Source organism: Drosophila suzukii (genome assembly GCF_043229965.1).
Source record: "Drosophila suzukii chromosome Y unlocalized genomic scaffold, CBGP_Dsuzu_IsoJpt1.0 scf_Y1, whole genome shotgun sequence".
Lineage (NCBI taxonomy): Eukaryota > Metazoa > Arthropoda > Insecta > Diptera > Drosophilidae > Drosophila > Drosophila suzukii.
In genome coordinates, this window is record NW_027255895.1 from 1,789,976 (window position 1) to 1,797,739 (window position 7,764).

The window sequence follows — 7,764 nt, forward strand, 5'->3', positions numbered from 1 at the left end:
AATTTTTTACTGCGGCTGAGTTATATTTTACACACGATTGGAATTGAAAATATATTTGACAAATATTTTCGTTGAATAGTAGCACTGAAATATTTACTGGAATTGTTTCAAGTGTGCAACTGTGGGCAAAGGAAACTGGAATATTGTCGGGCACAAGTAACGGAATTGAAATACATATATTAAATGCCGTTGCGTCGGAATAATCTCTTTTGGATTTAGACAATATATCATACAGAAAGTTAGTCGAAATAGGGTTCGAAAAACTGGCTGTATGACCGGCAATTATAGTAAGCGGAACTTATCTGGAGTGTTTCAAGCCTGCTGGGACAAAATCAAAGGAAACTCCAGGAGAGGAAAGTCCAAAGATTTTGAAATCCGGCTCGAAGGACCAAAATGTTGGGGCGGTGCGGCTTGATCGATGAAATAATTGAAGCCCCAAGATTGAATGGTACGCATAAAAATACGCGGGTACTTTGGGGTTTTTACGCGACGGGCGTAGATGTTTATTGTATCACTTTGAAACAAGAACTGCTTAAGCCTAACTTAACTTAAGCGCTCCAGAGCAGAGCGGAGACTTAGGGGAGAGATGGAGAGGGAGAGCGGACGGCAGTGCGAGCGCGCGAGATGTAGACATCTGGATAATACTGCCGCTCGACACTGCCTCCTGAAATTAAACGCCCTTTTGGCGTGAACACCATAATTATTTTATATTGTTATGTTCAAACCCACATCCAGGGCCAGGAAAAGCCAACATCTCCTTGTGTAAAAGTCCAATAAAATCAGGAGAGGAATCCTATAAAACCCCATGCAAACACACATCACAAAATTTGCATTATACCACATTTTGCGGCCAATCCCAGATGCCCCATTTGCAACTTTGTCTGCGTCACCAAAGTGCTTCCAAAGACTCCAGGTCAGATGGACGGAAACGGGTTGTCGACATCAGATAGGGAAACTCCAGGATGCTCAAACGCCTCCCAAGCCAGTGCAAGCCAGCCCACAATTCAAGGTCAGCTGCAAGTTATGCAGAATAACATTGCGACGCTTTAACTCGGCACCCGCCAGCCACAATTCCAATCCCGACAATAAAAGGAGACACCCCGATGCTGAAACATGGCAGGGAAATCATTCCAATAATTCTTCCTTTGAGAGAAATTCAGGAAGTCTATCATCGGAACTCTCAAGGCGGCCGGATAAGGTTGGTCCGATTATGAATGGTTGGAAATTAACATTTTCGGGTACGCGTTTGTTACTAGACAATTTTATTTATCAGGTAGAACCCATGACTAATGAAACCATACACGGAAACTTTGACCAAATGTGCAAGAACGTCTCTACGTTTTTGGAAGGGTAGGCGAAGGATTTCTTTTGGAGTCACCACAAAACAGTTAGGCAAATCGATTGGAAAGGTTCAGCTTTACTTAAGCAGTATAAGAATGACAGGGATGACGGAGACATTGAAGAGTTAATAAGGCAAAGGAAGCAGGAAATCAATGAATCTTTTGATAGTTTCTTTAATGCCATCAATGTCTTTCTCGATGAAATGGAAAGGCCCTTGCCAAACAGCAAGTTTGTAAGGATTTTAAGAAATAATTTTATTTATCAGGTAGAAGCCATGACAAATGAAACCCTAGACGGAAACTTTGACCAAATGTGCAGGTTTGTCTCTTATCTTTTTGAAGGGTAAGCAAAGGATTTCTTTTGGAGTCACGACAAAACAGTTAGGCAGATCAATTTGCTTAAGCAGTGTAAGGATGACAGGGACGACGGAGTTATTGAAGAGTCAATAAGGCAAAGGAAGCAGGAAAACAATTAATCTTTTGATAATTTGCTTAATGCCATCAATGTCATTCTCGATGAAATGGAAAGGCCCTTGCCAAACAGCAAGTTAGTAAGGATTTTAAGAAATAATTTGAGGCCAGAAATTCGGCACGAAATCATAAATGTCGACATATCCTGTATATCGCACCTGCGTAAAGTATGTCGCAAAAGGGAAACATTTTTAGAGGGTGTCAAGCGATCTCATGGATACGCTAAGAGGGTCCCGATCAAGAAAGATGAGGCGGAATTAGGTGAGGATTTTGGCACAGAAGAGGTCAGTGGAGTTGAAATTAATGGAGAAATAGAGGCGCTGATCGTGATCTGCTGGAATTGCCATAAGCCACGTTACCATCGCCGCGCGGAGCTCATTGGGGAACGCAGCAGTGTCGCGGACGTCAAGCCATAGGGTGAAGCCGGGTGGAACGTTCGTCTGCGCTAGGCGTAAAGCAAAGCTTCCTGGCGATAGCATTGATTGTCAGCGCGATCTGAGCAAGAACCTAGCGGGACCGTCCGGGACAGAGCAAGGGACAGGTATTGCCTCGAAAGGCGTTGGCCTGGAGAGCAAGGCTTGTTCACCCTAGTCTGGGAACGGTAACGCTTCCCTAAGCCTACAAGGCCGAACTCTCTGCGAGTCCAAGGCGCGACAAGCGACCCGAGGCAGGGCGTCGGCAAGCGAGCAGAGGCCGCCACTGCGAGCGTCGACAAGCCAGGACGAGGAGCACTAGCAGCCGGCGGAACCAGAGCAAGGAGATACACACAATCTTCTGAGCTTGCCGAACGAATCTCGTAGCGGGCAGACAACAAATACAGTTCGTTACATCTGGCGCCCAACGTGATTGTCCCAACAGTGAAAACAGCACAATAAAAATGGGAATGAAGTGGATTTACCGCCTTAAGAAGGAGGACTTCGCCCATGCCGCACAGAAGCTTAATGTCGCCCTGGAGGGCAGGCTAGACGACATGAGGAAGGAGTTTCTCCGAAACGGAGAACGACCCAAAACTCCTCGTCATCTGGGCCGAGCTGGAAGCAACATACCACGACAGAGCATTACTCATTACCAAGCATTACGTTAACGAACGCTGAAGGGAGCAACCTAGTGGCAAGCCTGAGCATTGACAACATGCAAAAAGAGGCCCACAGGAGAGAATCAAGCCAAGGAAAACAGCATCGCTGACCCCGAGAACAAGTCAGTCGGACTGTGCAAAGGTTGCTAAACAGGTCCGCGAATGGTCAGGTTCGACGGGGCAGAAAAACCATTTGAATTCCTGGAGCAAGTAGAATGGTGCGCCAACACGTACGGCATGGATATGATCCCCCGACCGATGCCGCAATTGCTTGAGGGAAGGGCTTTGAAATGGTTCATCGCCAACAACAAGCAATGGAGAACCTGGGCAGAGTTCATAAAAAGCTTCCACACGTATTTTCTGCTGGCGGACCAGGTCCGGCAACGGAAGCAGGGCTTCAGCGAGTCGTTCAAGGACTACATGATCGACAGCAGACGATGGTGAGGCCACTTAGCTGTTCTACGAAAGAGACGTTAAGGGTCATTAAAGAGAACTGCACCCCAAGCCTACGTACAAAGTGTCGGACCTGGATACACTAATGATCCTAGCCGATGAGTACGAAGAACATGAAAAGGAACGGGAAGTTTTCGCACAGGAGAAAAAGTTCTCAAAGACCAAGTTGGCATCACCAACGCAGGTCACATGCAGAAGATGCGAGGAGATGGACAACCAGGACACACGAGGAAATAACCAATGGTCACCACCACAGCAAGCCAGACGACAGCAGGGAACAGACGCACCACGCGGAGGCCAATGGACACCACCGCACAGCAACAGAGACAGCCAAATAATACCTTGTGGAGGCCGCTAAGTAACACACAGAGGCCACAAGATGCCACCCATATTACATACCCGCAGGAGGCCTGTCGGCCACAAGATGCCACCCATATTACAGACCCGCAGGAGGCCTGTCGGGGGAACGGACACTGGGCTAGAGGCTGTCGAAACCAACGGCTGTTATTCTGCTGGATTTGTAGCAAGGTGGGTGTCAGGAGCGTCGATTGCTGCCAACGATCGGGAAATGACAAGCGATCTCAGCCGCAGAGAGGCGAGCGGGGATCGCACAATGCTACCTCTCCAAACTAACGGGCAAGCTAATCGTGGAGGACCAGCAGTTGTCCGCAGCGGTGATGACTGGTGGGAACAACTACAAAGGCAAGAAATGGCGGACAATATTGCGCTCTAGGAAATATATGGTTTAAAATCGGACTTTCTAATAGGCTACAACCTATAGAAAACAAGGAAGAACGCTATATTCGAGTACCTCGACTATCAGATACCCGTTACTTAGCTAAGGGGACGAAAGGGAAATGAAGATACGCAAGCAGCAAAGCGAGATTGAAATGCGCCACCTACCGGCGGTTGACAGATTTAAGCGTTATGGGCGTTAGAGTGGGCGTGGCAAACTTTTTTTTGTAAATCGATAGGTATTGATGAGAACAATACGTTTCAGTTAAAATTTGTATTTTAGCATCAAAACTGTATAATCCACAGTAGTTGGAGGTATGTGGGCGTTAAAGTGGGCGTGGCGCGCTGCTGAAACAAACTTGCGCTACGTAAGAAACTCAGAATTCTGCACGCCAAATCTCAATAGCCTAGCTCTTATAGTTTCCGAGATCTCAGCGTTCATCCGGACGGACAAACAGACGGACAGACGGATAGCTAGATCGACTCGGCAAGTGATCCTGATCAAGAATATATATACTTTATGGGGTCGGAAACGCTTCCTTCTGCCTGTTACATACTTTCCGACGAATCTAGTATACCCTTTTACTCTGCGAGTAACGGGTATAAAAATGATCTTCCTATATATAATAGAGTATCTACGGTTAACGGATATTCTATAGATAAATACTATCCCATCACTGGTAGAAAAAACATCGTAAATGTCACTATTTCGCCAACGTTTCAACTATTTTTCCCAGCGGTTTAGAACCTAACATGAAAATCGTAAAAACGAAAACGTTAAATAGTTAAATACTTTTTGAATAATTTCGTAGTAAATCCAACGATTTTTTAATTCCGATCAAATATGTTAAAATAGTACAAAATAATTAAATTAAATATGTTCCATAGTAAAAAGTATTATATTTTTATATTTATTTTAAATATTTTCATATTTTGTTCCAGTAAATAGAACATTTCATTTAAATGGTTTTTATAGTTAAAATAATTATAGCCCGCCTTAAAACTCAGCATATTTTTATTTGGATTAAATAATTCTCATATTTAAATCAGACTGGGATGAACTTTAATATAAATACAAATCGTATTTAAATTAAATATAATGCCCGTTAAAAGAACTGTACTTTATGTTTGATTTAAATATAGTATTTAAGCCATATTATTATGGTGCATATTCAATTTAAACCGATCCGTAGTTTAAAACAAGCGTGATTTATATTTAAAAAAGCCACAAATAAGTATGCAATGTGTTTTTATTGAAAATAAACTTAAACATATCATCCAAACAATTTTTCTGCTTACATAATTTTTTTTTACTAACACGTTATTATTATTTTTGTTTTAAATACATTTGTACTTAACGTAACTCTTAGAATTTATATAATACATATGCATAGGGCAGCTAGTAAAGTTTGCAACATTCGTACGCCTGCATGTGCGTTCAAAACTTTCCTGCGAGTCCAGTAGTGAGAAATTCTTTCGCTTGTTGGTTCCCTTAATGACGGCCGACAGTACAGACAATACAGAGTAATTGTAGTCCTTGGAATCTGTGAATAAGAATATGTTATTAGATTTTTGGTAATGGCATAATTTATAAAAAGTCAAGCTTATTATAGGAAGATAAAATTAAAGCTGCAAAAAGTTAAGTTTAAATTTATAAAAATTATATATTACCGATTGATAAAGTTTTTTGAGCTGTCTTTAATAGTTTAAGTCGCTCTTTGTTTTGTATTTGCTCTTCGTAAAAGCAAAAAACCTTTTCCTTAAATGTGTCCCATTTACTAGATAAAATTGCTTCTTTCTCAGGGTATAATATGTTGAAATAAATTTGTATCTATGAAGAAAAAGTTAAGTAGTTTTATAATAAGTTTCGAGTAGGTTTTTTTATATAAAGGGATTTAAATAAGACCAAAATATTGTTTAAATTTATTTCATTTTTATTTTTTTTTTTTTTAATTTTAAAATTAGTTAGATTTAGAGAAAAATCACGTGAAAGAGCAAAAAAATATTATAAAGAAATAGGTGAAACGACTGCGACGCCACAGAGCCGAAAGCAACGGCAGCAAAGCGTCTTTTTGCGCCTTTTTGTGTTTTCCTTCTCGTGCATTCCACTCCTTTTATCTATGTACATAGTTTGCGCGACTTTTCACTTAATTTCCTTTCATATTCTTAATTTCTTTCGCATATTTTTTATCCACTTCATATTTATTACCCAATTGTATATATTTTATTGTTTTTAAATGTAATTTTCTTTTGAGCTTTGCTTATTTCGTTAAATGTATTATCTAAATTTTCACGAAATAATAACGCGCACAATAGAGGTCAAAGTAATGGGGAAGAAAATAGGAAAATATGTACAAATAAGTCCTTAAGTTTAATAACTTGTATATGTCAATTTAGTAATATTTATTTTATTTTATTATATTTATATATTATAAGAACATATCTTATTGTCAAAAAGGAAAAATGCGACAAAAAGAACGTGGACATGCACATGCCTTAATATTAAGTAAATATTGTATTTTTTTTTGACTCACCTTTTTTCTGTACTTTTCACTTTTTTATAACACTTAAATAAACACTTGTTTATCGAGCTCTATTAATCACTTTTACATCCGATCAGGAGAACCGCTTGCTTCGAAATGATCGCGGGATTCGCTACAAAGCGGAGTGTCAAAATATTTCGTATATACATACAAATATATATATATACACATATGCATGTGTGCAAAAAGGACGGACAAAATCTGTCGCGTGCCGTTACTTTACAATAGAGGTCAAAGTAATGGGGAAGAAAATAGGAAAATATGTACAAATAAGTCCTTAAGTTTAATAACTTGTATATGTCAATTTAGTAATATTTATTTTATTTTATTATATTTATATATTATAAGAACATATCTTATTGTCAAAACATCGGTACACAACAAATATTTATGTTCTTATGCACATACATATTTTCTTGACCGCCAATGTACAAATGCGAATGGAAGAAGACGCGCTTGCGTTTGCCGTTTTGCTTGTTCATATTTGTCTCTAATTTGTCTGAATGTATGTAAGTATGCACATTGTGCCGTTGGTTTTAGTTTTTGGTTACGGCCCAGCGTTTACAATGCACGCACATTTTTTCTTTGGCTAAGCATGTTTTTGTACTTTTAATAGTTAATTACAAAGCCAAATCTTATGATATTTGTCATGGAAATAGAAAGAGGCTGCCGGTGGTTGGGCAGCCGTAACTAAAACCATTTTCTTTAAATATTAAAGCTGTTTTTCTTTTGCAAATTACTAATAATTTAAATTATGTTGTGTATATGGGTCACAAACTTAATACATATACATAGATATGTAATTTGATTTATAATTTACAATTATTTGGTCAAATACAAATTTTGAAAACGTTCTATATTCAAAATAAAAGAGTTCATATTCCGAACAAATGGAAAAAGTATTTACTCGAAATATAAAAAACCATCAAATATACTATGAATTGAACTACTTTTTATAATAGTTAAAACCAAGATGGCCACATTGGATTTGAATGTGACTAACTTGTTTTTAAATAAAAATCACTTTGAATTGAATACTTACATATTTGACATACGGCTTAAATATGTTTTTTATTTAAATGAAAAGTTTTAATATTTAATATGACTATGCATGGGAGTAAAAAAAATCAAATAAAAATATATTTGA

At 39.1% G+C, this 7,764-nt stretch overlaps 1 long non-coding RNA gene across 1 annotated transcript; it reads right to left on the reverse strand.

Moving 5' to 3' along the window:
* Positions 1-5,405: 5,405 nt before the first annotated feature.
* Positions 5,406-6,723, reverse strand: LOC139353970 (uncharacterized). Its single transcript, XR_011605030.1, has 3 exons — positions 6,609-6,723; positions 5,746-5,905; positions 5,406-5,618 (listed from the first exon to the last, which is right to left on the reverse strand). It is a non-coding gene; the product is annotated as an uncharacterized lncRNA (long non-coding RNA).
* Between the last annotated feature and the right edge of the window lie 1,041 nt (positions 6,724-7,764).